General features: G+C 42.6%; 1 protein-coding gene across 1 annotated transcript in view; it reads left to right on the top strand.

Moving 5' to 3' along the window:
* LOC139371084 (cadherin 13, H-cadherin (heart)) overlaps nt 1-20,179 on the top strand; it is a 531,337-nt gene that overhangs the window by 491,184 nt on the left and 19,974 nt on the right. The gene's annotated exons all lie outside the window — the stretch shown is intronic.

Genomic DNA, 20,179 nt, shown 5'->3' with positions numbered 1-20,179 from the left:
CAACATTGTTTCAATATTCAAATATCCAGCTGTCCCATAGTAATGAACGTGTCGGGGTCGGGACGAGACAGACAGGCAGCGCTTCTCAGCCAGTCGAAATCATGAATCAGCTGGCATCTTTTTTATATAAAGAAATTTCAATTTAAAAAAGGTAAAACCAAACGAAGTGAAGCTAGTTGCAGTCTTTCCAGCTTCAGTTTGAAGTGATTGTGTTAGTTATGCTGTTGGCTAGCTCCTCTGAACACCTGACGAAATCACGCCACATTAGCTCATTGTTATGGATGAATTTAAATAAATGCCACTAGAAACAGCTTAAACAAATGCAAATGCAGCTATTTTGCTGTTATTCTGTCTGCACTGTTTGACGTGATTGTAAATTAGCCATAGTTGACTAGCTAGCAAGCAAGGAAGAATAACGTTGCCAGCCAGTATGGCATTGGAACATTTAGAACGAATGACTGGTTCGTGTCCAAAGATACAGAACAAAAAGTCTGAACGATTGGGTCACGTCTCTAGCAACCAAACCAATAAAACGAACGACCAGCCGGCTTGGGTAGCAACCCTAGATTTCTGTCGGGACTATATCTTGTGGAAGTATGAAATAGTACGAATAAATTCATCAAAATAACGTTTTTTATGTAAATATGTCAATCATTATTTGAATATGTTGGTAACCCTTTGTATAAAAGTGATAATGCCCTGCCAATATATACGTGCCTATATATCCTCCAAACACCGGCTTCGAGGGCATTATCACTTAAATTGAATGTTTTGCCTTGTGTGGTATGTTTTGTGAGTTTTGAAACTTTTATGTAACCAATCAAAAAATAAATACCATGGTAGTTTTTGTGGGTTTTGACAGTCTTTTGTAGGTGTCATAACCAGCCATAAAATAACGCAATATATGTCGCAATAGGTCTAAATATATGTGTCATGAGAGTGTTATGATCACATTATGACAAGTTAGGTCAACTGTTATGACATATTATGACATGGTTATGACCGTGTTATAATGTGTTATGACGCTGGGTGTCAAGTAAAGCGTTAACAAATGGGGATAATATTTCCTCAATAGTCCTCTATCTGCTTTGGGAATTGTCTGTGCTCCCTGACTGGCTTTCGTTTCGATGACTGTTAGCAAGCTGGACAGAGTGAAGAGACTATAAATGTAGGTCATTATCGTTTCTACACAGTTTCAATTTGGTTTTAGTCATTTCAATGTCGATTAAGATCATTTAACTCTGAAAAAAATTATCTTACAAAAGACAAATGTTTGACACCCCTGGTGCAGTGGATTATCCATTTAGCATCTGGAGAGAGAATGTATTATAAGGAATATTGCAAGAAATGTCATGTTTAATTCTTAAATGATACCCTCACAACAACGTCATCGACTTTCTTTAATATGTCAACACAGAAAATGATTATCTGAAGGAGTTTTGTAGACGCGATGGCTTAAATCCAGACAGTATCAATGAAAGATGTAAAGTAAGATAAATGCATTATTATATCCTCTTCCATGTGGTGTATAACCATGGTTTTACTCTCGCTCTTGGAGTTTTGACATCCAGGTATAGTCAGTTAGTAGAACCGTAATTTGTCTCACCTGGCACAGCCCAGCTTTAATTAACCTCAAGGCAATGTGATGTTCTTCTCGCTCTATCATGGACTGTGGCTTTGAGAGGCACACTCTCACAGCACTCAAGTCTTTTTAGAGAGGGAGGGAAGTAGAGAGAGAAGTAGAGACAGAAGAGGGAAAGGATGGATAGATACATAACCAAAGACAGAGTGATGGATGGAGGAACGAGGTGAGAAAGAAAGATATGGAGAGAAAATGAGGAGATGAGGAAACGAGATTGTGATGATAGTACAGTAAGCCAAAGAGTGAGAGACCTGGCTCTCAAGAGAAGACAGGCTATGTGAACACTGCCCAAAAAATGAGGTGGAAACTGAGCTGCATTTCCTAACCTACTGCCAAATGTATGACTATTTTAGAGACACATATTTATCTCAGATTACACAGAAACATTCATTCAGACATTCAATACTGCCTTGCACACTTTTGCCTGCATCTAGCTGATCTAGGGTGTAATCATTAGTCCAACAGTTGCAAATGAGAGTTATTTTTTGACAAATTCTGGAACCAACTGACAAGTGTCTTCACTGACATTTTCAACCTCTCCCTGACCGAGTCTGTAATACCTACATGTTTCAAGCAGACCACCATAGTCTGAAACCGAAGGAAACTTGACTAAATGATTACCGCCCCGTAGCACTCACGTCGGTAGCCATGAAGTGCTTTGAAAGACTGGTAATTTCTCACATCAACACCATCATGCTGGAAACCCTAGACCCACTCCAATTCGCATAGCGCCCCAACAGAGCCACAGATGACGCAATCTCAATCGCACACCACACTGCCCTTTCCAACCTGGACAATTGAACACCTGTTTTAGAATGCTGTTCATTGACTCCAGCTCAGCTTTCAACACCATTGTGCCCACAAAGCGCATCACTAAGCTAAGGACTCTGGGACTAAACACTTCCCTCTGCAACTGGATCCTGGACTTCCTGACGGGCCGCCCCCAGGAGGTCAGGTTAGGCAACAGCACATCTGCCACGCTGATCCTCAAAACGGGGGCCCCTCAGAGGTGTGTGCTTAGTCCCCTCCTGTACTCCCTGTTTATCCACTACTGCGTGGCCAAGCACAACACCAACACCATCATTAAGTTTGCTGATGACACAACACTGATCACCGGCAACAATGAGACAGCCTATGGGGAGGAGGTCAGAGACCTGGCAGTGTGGTCCCAGGCCAACAACTACTCCCTCAGCGTGAGCTAGATAAAGGAGCTGATCATGGACTACAGGAAAAGGAAGGCCGAACACACCCCCATTCACATAGATGGGTGGAGCGGGTAGAGAGTTTCCAGTTCCTTGGTGTCCACATCACCAATAAACTATCATGGTCCAAACACACCAAAACAGTCGTGAAGAGGGCACGACAATTCTTTCCCCCTCAGAAGACGTACAGCCCAGTACATCACTGGGGCTAGGCTTCTTGCCATCCAGGACCCATATACTAGGCGTGTCAGAGGAAGGCCCCAAAAATTGTCAAAGACTCCAGTCACCCAAGTCATAGACTGTTCTCTCTACTACCACACAGCAAGCGGTACCGGAGAGCCAAGTCTAGTTCCAAAAGGCTCCTTAACAGCGTCTACCCCCAAGCCATAAGACTGCTGAACAATTAACAAATTGCCACCCGGACTATTTGTTTTTACACCGTTCCTACTCACTGTTTACCATCTATGCATAGTCACTTTACCCCTACATACATGTACAAATTACCTCGACTAATCTGTACCCCCTCACGTTGACTCGGTACCGGTACTCTCTGTATATAGCCTCATTATTGTTATTTTATTGTCACTTTTTCTGCATGTGACAAAATGTTTATTTTGATTTGATGTCATGCAGTGACATTAGTGTATTGCCAGTCAGTAAGCAGTTTAGCAGTTACACCAGCGGGCCTCGGTGGCAATAGATTTGTAAAACCAAAATCTTACCTTGACTTGGAAGAGTTCCATTGTTGTGTGGGATTGTCATAGTCAGCTAGCTAACATAGCATTCCTCTGTTTGAGCAGGGTGTTTGATTAGGTTAAACTAGCTAGCTGCAGTAGCTCGCAAAGTAAGTGAAACTGAAAGTGAAAATGTCTTTCTCTCTCTTGCCTCTTCTTCAGAAATGAATTTGTTCAAAACTGTTCAACTATTGTCTTTCTCTCTCTTTGAGTCAACTACTCACCACAGTTTATGTACTGCGGTGCTAGCTAGCTGTAGCTTATGCTTTCAGTACTAGATTAATTATCTGCACCTTTGATTGGGTGGACAACATGTCAGTTCATGCTGCAAAAGCTCTGATAGGTTGGAGGACATCCTCCGGATATTGTCATAATTACTGTGTAAGTCTATGGAAGGGGATGAGAACCATTACCCTGCAAGGTTTGTTTTCTATTGATGTCAATGTAACCAGATGAGGACAGAAGCTGGTTGTCCTCCGGCTATACCATAGTGCTACCCAACAGAGTGCTGCTGATGCAACTCTAGAACTTCATTGTAAAAGAGTGTGTTTTAATCAATTATTTGGTAACGTGAATATATTTAGTATGGTTTTTATCTAAAATTGATAACTTTTGAAATCTTTTACCATTTTTAATTTTATGACATTTACTGAGGAGGATGGTCATCCGCTTCCTCTTCTGATGAGCCTCCACTGGTAGACAGCCATTATATCACCTTTGAAATGTATTTTTTCATTTGAAACTTTTGTGAGTGTAATGTTTACTGTTCATTTTGATTGTTACTTTCACTTTTGTTTATTATCTGACAATGTACACGTTTCCCATGCCAATAAAGCCCTTTGAATTGAATTGAGAGAGAGAAAAAGAAAGAAAGAAAGAAAGAGATCGAGAGAGAGTAGAAGGGGCTTCGTCTTCTCTACTAGGATGACTCCCCTCAGGGAACTTCTGACAGATCCATTAACAGATGTGTGAGATTCTATTAACAGGGCTGGAGAGCAAAGCAGCACTGTGGTGCTCTGCGGTTTGCAGAGAGGGCTGGAGGAGGCAGAGGAGGCCAGTCCCATCATGGTGCTCTGGGACTGCAGGTCTGGGGTGAGCCCAGGTGCCCACCAAACTCAGATGAGATCTTAGCTGCAGACAGAAATATTATATCTATTCATGTGTTACCAGCACTTTTCGCTCAGTCTGTGTCTCTGTATCCACTTCTCACCCTCTCAGTCCCACTCCTTCTTTTACAAGCGAGGGAGGGATGGAGCGAAGGAGTTGTGATATGAACATTTGGAAGAACAGGCATGTGAAATGACAGACCTTCTGAGAGGCAGACGATGGGGATGAGATTGCAGGAGAAAACTAATAGAAATGATCTGGAAGATGGGGTAGGGTGGTGTAGCTAGTCGTTGCCAGCATGACTAATGAGTTGACATTTTGCGCCAGCAGTGATTGACTCATTAAAATGGGGAATGTCAATAAAGGGGTTTAATATTCTCTGATTCCAGCTGTACTCTTTGGACCATTGCTGTCAATAGTGTAGTTGTGACTATTATTTCTCTTTTTTTAACTGCAGGTTTCTGTAAAATAATTGCCTGTTATGATGTTCATGCACTGAGCAGTCTAGCAGCTGCAGTAACCTGCTAGTAAATCATAGTTTATGAAGGCAATTTGAGCCATGTGTTGTATGTCTAAGAACATGCCCTCTGGGTATTTGCTGGAGTAATGGCCCAGTCTCTGTCTGTGCACTGCATGCCATGCTCAGCTTCTGTGTGTGTGTGTGTGCATGTGTGCGTGTGCTCGTGCGTGCGTGTGTGTACCTGTCTGTATATGTTTTCTTGTTTTTCCATTGTGGTCGTGATGGCAGCAGAAGGCAGATTTCTGCTGTGTGTGTGTGTGCCTTTGTGGGAAAGTGCTCTGTCATGGACAGGCTGAAGCTTGTCTGCAACAATATGTTAGATGATTGCATGACAACACACCTACGCCGGCTACTAACAGGGTATCGATCTAACAACATCTTTATCTGGAGCACTCCAATGAATGTTCCAGCCCTCCCACTGACCAGCGCAGGTTAGCGTTTTTCATCATGAATCTTGTTCTGGAGGCATTTCTGCAGAGTGGCAACTAGCTGGCACAGCCACAGAGTCATCAAATCTGATTTTTAACCCTAACCTTAACCACACTGCTAACCCTAACCTTAAATTAAGACTGAAAAGCAAATGTTTGTTTTCATGAATGTCTACAATATTGGCAATTTTGAAGCTGGCCTATCTGAGGGGAAATAGCTCAGTCCTGCCTCCAGGACAAGACTCAATGTCACTCCTGCTCCCGCTCCCCCTTCCTGGCGCTCGAAGGCCACCATCATTATGCACACCCGCCTTTCCCCGTCACGCGCATCAGCAATTATTGGACTCACCTGGACTCAATCACCTGTGTCATTACCTCCCATATATCTGTCTGTTCCCAAGCTCTGTTCCCAGCTTCAGGATGAATGTTCGTATGTCATTGTGCTGACGCTATTCCTGTCTTGTTTAATGTCTGTGCTATGTTAAATGTTGACTCCCCGTACCTGCTTCTCATCTCCAGCGTCAGTCCTTACACTCATGACAATAAACGTCAACCTGCCTGACCAGCAGAGATCTCCGGCTGAGAGGGAGGAAGGGAGGCAGAGAGCAGGAGAGAGAGAGAGAGAGAGAGAGAGAGAGTAAGAGGGAGAAAGGGAGGGAGGAAGGGAGGGAGAGAGAGGGAGCAAAGAAGAGCGAGAGTGTAACTCCTGTAAAGGTGGAGAAAAAAACGTAAAAGGTTGCTTTGAATAAAAGCATCTGCTGAATGGTTCATTATTATTAAAGGTAGACTCAGTGATATGACGTAGATGCAGAAAGTAAACAGCATAGTAGGTTAATTTCCACAACGACTAAGAGCTTTGAAGTGTGAGGCTTAACTTCTCTGCTGTTTTGGTCCCCTGGCTACCACGCTGTAACAGTGTGAAGCGAGACCGTGCACATATACTGTGTCAGATTGACAGAGCAAAGTCTTGCATCTCACTCATCTCAATATCTGCAGTGCTCCTCGTGACAACGTCATTTCACTGAGTCTACCTTTAAGTATTAACTCGGTGTGAAGACATACGCAATCAATACATCTTATTTTTGTATTTTGTATTAATTAGAACATTTTTCTATAATTTTACTTTGACTTTTAAAATGTGGAGTAGGTTTGGTAGATCGGTAGGGGAAAAAATGAAATGTAATCCCTTTTCAGATAACATTTTAGGACAACAAAATGTGAAGACTGCAAGGGGTGTGTAGACTTTCACTAGGCACTGTATTTACAGGGGAAAGTGAGGAGAAAGTGATTTGGGAGAGAGTGGGAAAGAGAGGAGAGATATATAAAAAATATCAGACTGTATATAATTATATGAATAAGGGCTGGGGGGTCTGAGTGAGAGGGTAGAGGAAGTCATTGTGATGTGTTTCGAGGGGCAGCATACATTCTCCTTATTGATTTCCTCGCTCTACTTCCTCCATGACTTTTACACTTCAGTACTTCTTAACTTTTCAGCCAGGAGCTCACTTTTTAGGTTCTAGTATGTTAGGAAAGGAAGAGAGACGAGAGAACTGATGCAGAACTGTTGTTGATACAATAAACCCAGCTGACCCCTTAGCTGGAGTAAAACCCTGTCCCTGAGGGAATAAAGAAAGTTGTATCGAATTGAACACCCACATAGCAAAAACAACAACCAGGGGCCATAGGGACATATTGTTCCTGGCTTCATCTGCTCTCTGCATAAACATCAGGTCAGGTCAAGCCTCCCTCACCAGCAAAGAGAGGTACAGAGGGAAGGAGAGATGGAGAGAAAGAGGAAATACACAACATCACAAAAGTATGTGGACACCTGCTGGTCGAACATCTCATTCCAAAATCATGGGTATTAATGGAGTTGATCTCCCCCTTTTTTTGCTATAACAGCCTCCACTGTTGAGGGAAGGATTTGAGGGAAGGATTTCCACTGGATGTTGAAATATTGCTACGGGGACTTGCTTTCGTACGAACCAGAAATAATGCAACAATATGTCTGTGAAACTCTATATTCACAGTATTCTGAATGAATTGTGTTTTTTTTGGTAGTGTGACTGATTTTACTAATTGCATTAGTACTGTACAAAGTTAGAGGCACGCTATGCCCTGTGCCGTCCTGGGAAAGATGTGAGGGTGAGGTAATATGAGCCGTCCCCATGTCACCTATACCTAAATCCGCCACTGGCGGCGAGTTTTACACCACTCCAGCCAACGCTTGGCATTGCGCATGGTGATCTTAGACTTTTGTGCGCCTGCTTGGCCATGAAACCCATTTTATGAAGGTCTCGACGAACAGTTCTTGTGCTGACATTGCTTCCAGACCAGTGGGGGATGCTGAGGGGAGGACGGCTCATAATAATTGCCAGAACGGAAATCATGTGTTTGATGTATTTGATCCCATTCCACTTATTCTGCTCCAGCCAATTCCACAAGCCTCTCCTCCCCAATTAAGGTGCCACCAACCTCCTGTGTTCCAGAGGTGGTTTGGAATTTGGTGGTGTTGCAACCCAGGACAGACCAAAAAAAATTCAGCACTTGGCTGTCACGTTCTGTGAGCTTCTGTGGCCTACCACTTGCGGCTGAGCCATTGTTGCTCCTTGACGTTTCCACTCACCATAACAGCACTTACAGCTCTAGCAGGGCAGACATTTGACAAACTGACTTGTTGGAGAGATGGCATCCTATGATGGTGCCACGTTGAAAGTCACTGAGCTCTTCAGTAAGGGCATTCTACTGCAAATATTTGTCTATGGAGATTGCATGGCTGTGTGCTCGATTTTATACACCTGTCAGCAACGGGTGGGGCTGAAATAGCAGAACCCACTAATTTGAAGGGGTTGTTCACATACTTTTGTATATCAAGTGTGATTAGAATTCTCATAGATCTCCTGGCTCTAAAGGTTAGGGGCCACCTCACCAGGGTACCCTCCAGTCGCCCTGCAACCAGTCAGAGAGCAGTGAGGTGAGCACCGTGCTCAGTTTGCGTGGCCGAGCCATTGTTCTACCAGAAGGAGAAATAAATGGATTCATTTTGCACTCGTTGGGGTGTGAAGTTGCAGATTCACCTGAATTACCTCACCCTTGACTGTGTTCCAGCAACACTGTCAAACATTTCTCTGCTTGTCGGAAAAAACGCTCAATCTTTCTTTTTGGAATTAATGGGTGAATTCCACAGAGCTTTGCCTCACTACAACACCTTCTTGCCTTCCACAGTGGAGCTATCAGAAAGATTAAATTAGATGAGAGATACTGTTTTAACTAGAAGAGAAGAGTGGCTGGGTATTTATTTGGACTCCCTTGTCAGTGGGGCTGCAGGTTGAATCTCAGACAGATTTTCTCCTGCTCTCTGATTCCCTACTGAGACACCAGATGTTCTCTCTTTCAGTCCTCCTTGAGAATGTACAGTTGAAGTCGGAAGTTTACATACACTTAGTTTGCAGTCATTAAAACTAGTTTTTTAACCACTCTACAAATTTCTTGTTAACAAACTATAGTTTTGGCAAGTCGGTTAGGACGTCTACTTTGTGCATGACACAAGTAATTTTTCCAACAATTGTTTACAGACAGATTATAATTCACTGTATCACAATTCCAGTGGGTCAGAAGTTTACATACACTAAGTTGACTGTGCCTTTAAACAGCTTGGAAAATTCCAGAAAATTATGTCATGGCTTTAGAAGCTTCTGATAGGCTAATTGACATAATTTGAGTCAATTGGAGGTGTACCTGTGGATGTATTTCAAGGCCTACCTTCAAACGCAGTGCCTCTTTGCTTGACATCATGGGATAATCAAAAGAAATCAGCCAAGACTTCAGGAAGGAGAAATTTCCAAACGCCTGAAGGTACCACGTTCATCTGTACAAACACTAGTATGCAAGTATAAACAACATGGGACCACGCAGCCGTCATAGCGCTCAAGGAGGAGACACGTTCTGTCTCCTGGAGATGAACGTACTTTGGTGCGAAAAGATGCTGGAGGAAACAGGTACAAAAGTATCTATATCCACAGTAAAACAAGTCTTATATCGACATAACCTGAAAGGCCGCTCAGCAAGGAAGAAGCCACTGCTCCAAACCCGCCATTAAAAAAGCCAGACTACGGTTTGCAACCGCACATGGGGACAAATATTGTACTATTTGGAGAAATGTCCTCTGGTCTGATGAAACAAAAATAGAACTGTTTGGCCATAATGATCATCATTATGTTTGGAGGAAAAAGGGGGATGCTTGCAAGCCGAAGAACACCATCCCTACTGTGAAGCACAGGGGTGGCAGCGTCATGTTGTGTTGGTGCTTTGCTGCAGGAGGGAATGGTGCACTTCACAAAATGGATGGCTTCATGAGGGAGGAAAATTATGTGGATATATTGAAGCAACATCTCAAGACATCAGTCAGGAAGTTAAAGCTTGGTCACAAATGGGTCTTCCAAATGGACAATGACCCCAAGCATACTTCCAAAGTTGTGGCAAAATGGCTTAACCTTTCTAGCGCAGGCTCGACAACGTTCCGCTGAAAAGGCGGATGAACGTGGTGCGAAATTCAAAAATATTTTTTAGAAATATGTAACATTCACACATTAACAAGTCCAATACAGCAAATGAAAGATAAACATCTTGTTAATCTACCCATCATGTCCGATTTAAAAAATGCTTTACAGCTAAAGCACAACATATGATTATGTTAGGTCATAGCCGTGTCGAAAAAAACACACAGCCATTTTTCCAGTCAAAGATTGGAGTCACAAAAAGCAGAAATATAGATGAAATTAATCACTAACCTTTGATGATCTTCATCAGATGACACTCATAGGACATCATGTTACACAATACATGTATGTTTTGTTCAATAATGTGCATATTTATATCCAAAAATCTCAGTTTATATTGGTGCCTTACGTGCAGTAATATTTTGATTCCAAAACATCCGGTGATTTTGCAGAAATACTCATAATAAACATTGATAAAAGATAAGTGTTATTCACAGAATTAAAGACAGACTTCGCCTTAATGCAACCGCTGTGTCAGATTTTTTTTAAACTCAACAAAGTCAAGGTATTGGAGTGGCCATAACAAAGCCCTGACCTCAATCCCATAGAAAATGTGTGGGCAGAACTGAAAAAGTGTGTGCGAGCAAGGAGGCCTACAAACCTGACTCAGTTACACCAGCTCTGTCAGGAGGAATGGGCCAACATTCACCCAACTTATTGTGGGAAGCTTGTGGAAGGCAACCCAAAATATTTGACCCAAATTAAACAATTTAAAGGCAATGCTACCAAATAACAATTAAGTGTATGCAAACTTTTGACCCACTGGGAATGTGATGAAAGAAATTAAAGCTGAAATAAATAATTCTCTACTATTATTCTGACATTTGACATTCTTAAATGAAGTGGTGATCCTAACTGACCTAATACAGGGATTAAATGTCAGGAATTGTGTAAAACTTGAGTTTAAATGTATTTGGTGGCAAAGGTGTATGTAAACTTCCGACTTCAACTGTATATACCCTTGTTTGTACTGTATATTCTTTTGCGACTCTGAATTTCCAAAGATTTGGCCTGAATCCTGTCTGCGCATCCAATATTGGGCAACATAATGGCTTCACTCCCAAAACCCCCTACCACTATTTGAGATATTAAAAGCTACCAAAACGCGCATGTTTATGAGAATGCTCTACTTAAGGGCTTAGTCCGAGGTGATTTGCAATCTCAGTGCTGCTATTTAATGTGCCGCCAACGTCTGTCCTGCATGTTGTTGAATGGCTGTTTTCACTGCTCTTTATTTAAATGTTAAACACTCTCCTGGTGGGCTGCACTTGTCATTTAGAGTGATGAATACATTATCAAAGCCCTGCGCCGGCCGCCAACCGCCACCGTGCCTCATATCAGCAGCTCTTTATGTATGCATGAGGGAGCAGAGCACTGTTTGTTTTGAACACTGACATACGGTGAGGCGACCTCAATACAGACGCTATTTAGAGGGAGGGCCCGCTCAGAATGCTGCACCACTCGCCCACCCAGGGATATTATCCACACATGTTTCGGCAGGGTGATGCCTCGGTATTCATCAGAGCAAACTGGCTTCCATTCTAGTGTAATTGAAAATCTAAGACGGAGCAGCGAGCATGGTGTCCATGTGTTTTGTCTCTCAGCTCTAGTGCACAGCTCCATAGAGGCCTGATAAGCTTCAATGACTGCTCATTGGCTGAACAGAGGACCTGTCAATCATCTGCTGCACTGTCTGCACTCTTTAACTCAAAGAACAACAATTCCATCCCCCTTCTTCACTTGGAAAGAAAAGCAGTGCTCTGTCCCTCCACTTACTGTAGGCCTCTACTATCCTTACAGTACTTCAGATTACGACTGCTCTGCTTGTCCTGCTTCATTGCTATGCTAAATGCTGAGATGAGACTTTTGTCCCTGTAATGGCCTGAGTAATTTCCAGCGCTCAGAACTGTTCTGATAGAGTGATTTAGAGCTAAATCTGCTCCACACCTCCAGGTAGTCAGTCTGTGGTGAATCAGGCAGAGGGAGATATTGAGATGGATTAACGTTAACTAGCGGATTACATGGAGATGGGCTCCGTGGGGATAGCATCGTGACTCATCATGTCAGCCCACTGCACTGCATCTGGGGCTTCATTCTAGATCAGTCACCACTGACAATGCATTAGTCTGACAGATTACAGATCTACATTCTATAGATCTGTGTCTGGCTGGGTTTTTACTGCTTAATGTAGAACTCACTGAGGGCTGTGATTCAATTATTGACGAATCAATGCCCAGCTAATTTGGGATTTGGGACTGACTGTGCTCTTAACAGATTGAAGCATTCTGAATAGGTTAGATCAGCTCCAGGCTAGCTGACTGGATGCACAATTAAGGGTGTTTAAAAGGCTTCAGCTTCCCCTCAATAACGAACACCAAAATACTCTGTCTCAGGTCCTTCCAGCAGCCAGATCTGCAGAGCACAGGCTCCCATCCAAAAGAGAGAGATGGAAGGATGAGCCAGGTTACCTCCTTCCTCTGAGTGTACTGAGTGCTGCTTTTGATTGCATCCTGTGTGTTTCAGTCAGAGCTGTCCCTTTATGAAGAGGAGAGCTGCGGGTGAAGAGGTTAACTACGTAGCAGACATGTGTTTCTACACAGCCAATCAATTATGACCCAGGGCTTCAAAGCGGGCCGCACAGGGGAGGGGAGAGGGAAGAGGAGCCGGCGTCCGGCCCCGGATAATGGCGCTGTAATGGGATATGGTCGGGGAAGCGGAGGAGATCACAGCCTGCCGTTGCCTCGCCTTCTGTTTTCTCCTGTTTCGCCTCTCTGTCTCATTAACCTTGACGCTCTCTCACCCTCTTTCTCCCTCCCACTCTCTCTCCCGCTTTCTGACCAAACAAGTTGTTTTCATCCTCGCCAGAGCGAGAGAGAGCCCTTAGAGAAGAAAAGCAGTCGTCCTTCAGATGTTCCCATGTCTGTGATTAAAGGACACTTTTAAATTGGCAAGAGAGAAAAGTTTGCCTTGTTTGTTGTTACAAATCTGTCTACACTCTTAGAAAAAAAGGTGCTATCTAGAACCTTTAACGTTTCGTCGGCTGTCCCCAGAGGAGAACACTTTGAAGAAATCTTTTTGGTTCCAGGTAGAACCCTACTGTCACGTTCGTCATAAAGATGAGACCAAGACGCAGCGTGGTAAGCGAACAACTACACATAGACAATAACCCACAAAACCAAAATGGAAAATGGCAACCTAAATAGGATCCCCAATCAGAGACAACGATAAACAGCTGCCTCTGATTGGGAACCAATTCAGGCCACCATAGACCTACATTTACCTAGACAAACCAAAACCCCATAGATATACAAAAACCCTAGACAAGACAAAAAACACACATACCACCCTCGTCACACCCTGACCTGACCAAAATAATAAAGAAAACAAAGATAACTAAGGTCAGGGCGTGACACCTACTGGGTTTGATGTTGACCCTTTCCCCAGAAAGTTCTACATGGGACCCAAAAGAGTTCAACCTAGAACCAAAAAGGGTTCTACCTGGAACCAATTTGGACAGCCAAATAACACTTTTGGAACCCTTTTTTCCTAAGAGTGTGGTGTCCATGGTGAAAGTAGTTTGCCATGGTGAAGATGTGACTATAGTCATTGAACGGAGGCTGTGTGTATAAACTGTATGTTGTAGTGTAGTATAGTATAGATTTTCCTCTTGTGGGACAATAATACGAGATTCTGATAAGTTGTAGTGTGCTGTACTGTTTATCCCTAGGTGTTTCACTGAGCTTTTGAACCACTTTTTTTTTTATGTAATTGAAATTGTATAAGACACTACAGAAATACAAGTGTAGCACCTTACATATGCATCACCTGTCACTGTGAGGAGAAAAAGGCCTTAATTGTGTCATTTTTGCCTTTGGTTTTAAGGTCATTTCAAAGACAGCACAAAGCTGTGGCATCGCCGTGGGCGTTAGTGATGAAAGCTGCCAGCCAGGGTGTTGGTAAAGTGGGGTGACTGACTCATCCTCCTAGTTTGTCTCTCATTAGATGGAAATGGGAGACCAATCAGCTGCTTTGGTCTTAGAGGGAGGCATGGCCAATAGGCCGGCAGGCTACAGTTTAATGGTTTGTCTCTGCCATGGTAGGTTCCAACAAGCCCCCTAGTTAGAAAGACCACTGATATTAACGACGGATCAGTTTCCTGCTATGTTGAAATCACCAGAGATACACTGTGTTGAACACTTTATGTATGGTGACCTTAACATACCCCTTGAACTATGAGATATCCATTTAAGTGATAATGCCAGAGTAGCCGGTGTTTGGAGGATATATTCATCTCGGGCCAACAAACCGTGCCAATATATCCTCCAAACACTGGCTTCGGGCCAGTAACAGGTTACCAACATATTCAAACAATGATTGACATATTTTCATTAAAAATGTTATTTTGATTAATTTATTCATACTATTTCATCCTTCCACAAGATACGGTCCTGACACAAATCTAGGGTTGCTACCTAAGCCGGCTGGTCGTTCGTTCTATCGGTTCGGTTGCCAGAGATGCGACCCAGTCATTCAGTCTTTTTGTTCTGTATCTATGGACACGACACAGTCGTTCGTTCTAAATGTTCCATTGCCATACTGGCTGTTCCCTTGCTTGCTAGTTAGCCAACAATGGCTAACTTACAGTCATTTCAAACAGTGAGGCCAGAATAACAACAGTAGCTACATTTTAATTTGTTTAAGCTGTTTTATTGTGACATTTATTTGGACATGTCCATAACAATGAGCTAATGAGGTGCGATTTCGCTTGGCATAGAAAATGTGCTTTCTCGTCAGGACATTGTTGTTCAGAGGAGCTAGTCAACAACACAGCTAACACAATTACTTCAAGCTGAAGTTGGAAAGACTGAAAACTAGCTGCACTTCATTTCGTTTGGCCTTTTTCAATTTACATTTCTTTGTATATCTCCATAAAAATGATGCCAGGTGATTCATGATTTCGACTGGCTGAGAAAAGCTGCCTGTCTGTCTCCTCCTGACACGTTCATTACTATGGGACAGCTGGATATCTAATTTGAATATTGAAACAATGTTGCGATTGTCAGAGAGACAGACAGCAAGGTTTATACAAATCTCCGCTGTTGAAAACTAAATGTTAGTCTAAAATAAATGTGAGATAATATCTAGATGCTTTTTATAGTGGAGATCAAGTTTATACATTGCCTGGCTGGGCTGATGAGGCAGTGGATTACGCAGTCAGATGGAACAGAGTAAATAGGCATGGATGGCCTCTGTCCTTTCTCCTTGGCTCGTAATTAGAATTGATTCATATTAAAAGATCACATACATGTTTGTAATTAAGGCACATTAAAGTTCACATATTCAAAAAGGCATTTTTGCATACAATAATTATAATAATGATGATTTCTTCGAACGGCCCTCCTGTGAAGTAGGAACTAGCGCCAAATGCCTGTGATCCTGTAACCAGTCACAAATTAGGTATCCATTGCTTAAATTGTATTTACAGTAAGTACTGTGGCTCATGCCATTGTACCATGTTATAGTAACGCCATGATGGCTGAGCTTGCTTGAAGCCGAGTGAATAGTATGCTTTTGCTTTTGTTTTTTAGTCTTGCCAGTAGCCTTTCCAGTAGCTTGATAGAATGAAATGACAACCAGAAGTCGCTTTTGAAACTAATTTTTCAAACTAGCAGTGCACCTGTCCTCCTCAGTTGTCTCCCTGAAGTCATCCTTCTTAATAACACCCTCCCATTGCTAAATTGGCTGTGGCTGGGCTTATTTACAGCAATGATCAGCCAATCAGATTAGCATGAAGCTATAGTCTTTCACATCATCCACTAGAGAGAGAGTACGAAAGAGAGAGAGAGAGAGAGGGGTGTGTGTGATTTAGTGAGTGAAGGGCCTTATCTAGGGAGACTAAACAAGACCACTCTATGCAGCGCATTCTCTACCTTCTGGCTGTGTGAAGAGGGGATATAATGGTGTATAAGTACCCTTTTTGCATGTGTTATCATTCTCAAAATAGATTGTTAAATTGGCTCTCATCCACTTCTCTCTCATTTTGTGTTTTCATTCTCCTTTTACCTGCGTGCGTATCCACCTGACATGTTCCACTCACACCTCTCTCTCAGGGTGTATAGTGCATTTGGAAAGTATTCAGACCCCTTGATTTTTCCACATTCTGTTACCTTACAGCCTTATTCTAAAATTTATCATAAAAACATCTTCAATCTACACACAATACCCCATAATGACAAAGCAAAAACTGTTTTTTAGAAATGTTTGCATATGACATCATATTTACATAAGTATTCAGACCCTTTACTTTGTTAAAGCACCTTCGGAAGCGATTACAGCCTCGAGTATCTCCCATTCTTCTCTGCAGATCCTCATAAGTTCTGTCAGGTTGGATGGGGAGCGTTGCTCTCAGAAAAGGATCTCTGTACTTTTCTCCGTTCATCTTTCCCTCGATCTTGTCTAGTCTTCCAGTCTCTGCCACTGAAATTCATCCCCACAGCATGATGCTGCCACCACCATGCTTCACTGTAGGGATGGTGTCAGGTTTCCTCCAGACGTGATGCTTGGCATTCAGACCAAAGAGTTCAATCTCCGTTTCATCAGACCAGAGAATCTTGTTTCTCATGGTCTGAGAGTCTTTAGGTGCCTTTTGGCAACTCCAAGCGGGCTGCCATCAGGTTCTTGCTCACCTCCCTGACCAAGGCCCTTCACCCCCGATTGCTCAGTTTGTCCGGGCAGCCAACTCTAGGAAGAGTCTTGGTGGTTTCAAACTTCTTCCATTTAAGAATGATGGAGGCCACTGTGTTCTTGGGGACCTTCAATGCTGCAGAATTTTTTTGATACCCTTCCCCAGATCTGTGCCTCGACACAATCCTGTTTCACGGCTCTATGGACAATTCCTTTGACCTCATGGCTTGGTTTTTGCTCTGACATGCACTGTCAACAGTGGGACCTTATATAGACAGGTGTGTGCCTTTCCAAATCCTGTCCAATCAATTGAATTTACCACAGGTGGACTCCAATCAATTTGTAGGTCCATCTCAAGGATGATCAATGAGGCTCTTAGCAAAGGGTCTGTATACTTATGTAAAAAAGCTATTTCTCTTTTTTAATTTCATAAATTTGCCAACATTTCTAAAAACCTGTTTTTTCTTTGTCACCGTGGGAAATTGTGTGTATTGATTGATGAGCAAAACAAATAATTTCCTCTATTTTAGAATAAGGCATAACAAAATGTGGAACAAGTCAAGGGGTCTGAATAGTTTCCAAATGCATTGCACCTCTCCATTCTGAAATCTGCCCTTCTTGCTCCTGACATCCTACTCCTTCATGCCTTTGCTTATTCTTTTCTTCCTCTGCCACCTCTCTTCTCCTTCTCTCCCCTCCTCTTTTCTAATAATCTCTATTCCCCCTTTGCTTTGCATCTGTGAATTTGTTTCCCTGGCTGCATGGGAGAGTGTGATATGTTGTGACATTTTCTGGCAATGCTATTTCTCATCCACCTTGTGATTATTTTTCTTTCGGTTTTCTCCATCAGCTGCTTTAGTAGAAAATAATCACAATAATAATCACAATAATAAGCATTTCCAGCCAAGGCCCCCCCCACCCGTGGCTGGTATTTTAAATAATTCCTACAGTTAATGGGTGTTATAATGAAAAGAAGCAGCAGCTAGCCAGGTAAGACTGCTGTGAGGTCTTAATGTCCACAAACATTCAGCTCCCAGTGGAATGTGAGTAGGGCCCTATTCTCCACAGACAGGCCTATGTGTTTGGAGAGGTTATTAAGAAGAGAGCAAAATCACATGTTGCTCTTAGTAGCCCTCAACAGTAACCCTCTCACGTAATAAATAAAACTCCTTTGACTGAGCACTGGAATATTCCATTTCATTTGAACCAATGTGAAGTTGTTTTTCTTACCAATCTTAAGTACGTACTGCTCCACAAAGCCTGTTTCCCAGATTAAATGGGCAGCAGAACTAGATTATAGATCGTATGCCCATCACATTGTGTGCCAGGGAGAAGCTCCACTAACTCCATTTCAAACTGCTGCTGGTCTCAACACAGCCCTGTCCCTCATTTCCTTCCCAGAGATGGGAAAGAGAGAAACAAGGAAGTGTGTTAGCCTCCAGACAATGTCTGGGGAAGAGAAAGAAGAAGGGAGCATCTCTCCTCACAGCCTGCAGCAGAGGATTAGCTTCCCATCCCAGCTCCACAAGTCAACCAATCCCCATCTCACCAGCTCCCCGTCTACTTCTCATCTCTGGGCTGCTACAGGAGAATAGCAGAGCTGCAAGGCCAGGGGCGTACAGACAGGGCACTGACAATAGACCAGATAACTGAACTGACTGAGTCCACTCACATCCCAGAACAGATTATTCATGATGGCTGCCCCCCCCCCCCCCCCCCCCTATCTCGTTCTCACTTTCTCTCTCTCGTTCTCGCTTTGCCTGTCTCAAAAGGAACCTTTCTGGTTATTGCATATCATAACAACGTGCTATTTAAAGTGATGCATATCAATTACACAACAGCACTCAGACTTGTAGAGTATCACAGGTCAATATTCATTTCTGAAAATACAATAATTTTATTGCATTGCTAGGAAAAACACTTAGGGATAACCACTTGGCCCTATATTGCACAGTATAATATTTAATGGTCAATTATACAGGGAAATTATACAAGTTGCTATGAAGTATTAGCAGTATCCTTAGGCAAGTACTGCATAGAAACTTTTGGCAGTACTATTCCTAACTTACTGGTTTGATGTACAATCTCTGTATAATGATGTGGCATAATGAAGATTGATCTGTCTGAGTCGTTGTTTGGTGGAAGTAAAAAGATGACGATCAGTCAGTAGAAAGTAAACAGCCAATGTCAATGGTTACAAAGATGAATTTAAACTCTCAGTCAACTTTTACTACCAACAATAGGTTTTATTGTTACTCTGTTGTAGCATTAATTCCTTTAATGTAATGCTGAAGTGTGACCAAATTGCCTATTAATGAATGCGAGATGAGCTTGAATGCAAACAAACTGTACACTGGGTAATGATTTAATGCCTCTCAACACACATATGAGTTTAACTTAATCTATCTGACATAGCAGAGTGAAGTAGAGGACAAAAGATGAGCTCAGTTTGTGCTGAGACATGTTGATGTGGATGTGATGATAATGAAGATGACGAGGAGGAGGGAAAGAGGGAGAGAGAGTGATTATATGAGGGAATATGCATTTTAGATGCCAACAGAAGACAAACGGCTTCATTAAACTCTAGCCAAGCACAGCGTCTGCTTGTCTCACTATAAATGGGCAGAATTTACATGTTTCATGCGACATCTGTTTTTGCTGGGACACATGGGGAGAAGAAAACGCAGTCTCTATAGTGTTGATGGGTTGAAATAAATACAGATAATCACAGGCCCTTGTCCCCAACAACCTCCATCTTCATCAAAACTAAAAATTCTAATCGCACCCTTTAAATCAAAATCAAGGGGCTGCTACAGCAGCGTGCTGTACCTGTTACTGAAACGTAACTCTTTAAGGCCCTAAACTGAACTCTGTTAGATGAACCACACCCAAATGCTTACAAGTAACCTATGAAAGTAATCATCCGTGAAAGTGATCTCTTTCTCCTGATCTAACACTAACACCCACCTGCTATAAACACATTAACAATGAGAAAAAGTTCGACAAAATGACCAAAGATCTTTCCCCTTTAGAGCACAAATCATCATTCATTTCCACATTTGTTCCATCTGTATGCTCATGTTTGTTTAGTTCAGATTGAGCAGCTGTTGTGCCTGATTGTGTCTCATCAGCAGTGCATCTCCAGATCCAGGAGCCTTTTCTTTGTCCCAGTGTGAGCTATAGCAACTGTTTTTCTGTTATCACGACACAACACTGCTCTGTTGGCTTTAATCTGGGTACCGGTACTTCAGTTCTCCACCCGTAATGCTCTTGTTCGTGTTGTGACAGATGGTAAAGAGTGTG

Source organism: Oncorhynchus clarkii, chromosome 2, assembly GCF_045791955.1.
Source record: "Oncorhynchus clarkii lewisi isolate Uvic-CL-2024 chromosome 2, UVic_Ocla_1.0, whole genome shotgun sequence".
Classification (NCBI taxonomy): Eukaryota; Metazoa; Chordata; class Actinopteri; order Salmoniformes; family Salmonidae; genus Oncorhynchus; species Oncorhynchus clarkii.
The sequence above is the reverse complement of the archived record's forward strand: the minus strand, read 5'-3'. Positions and strand labels throughout refer to the sequence as shown.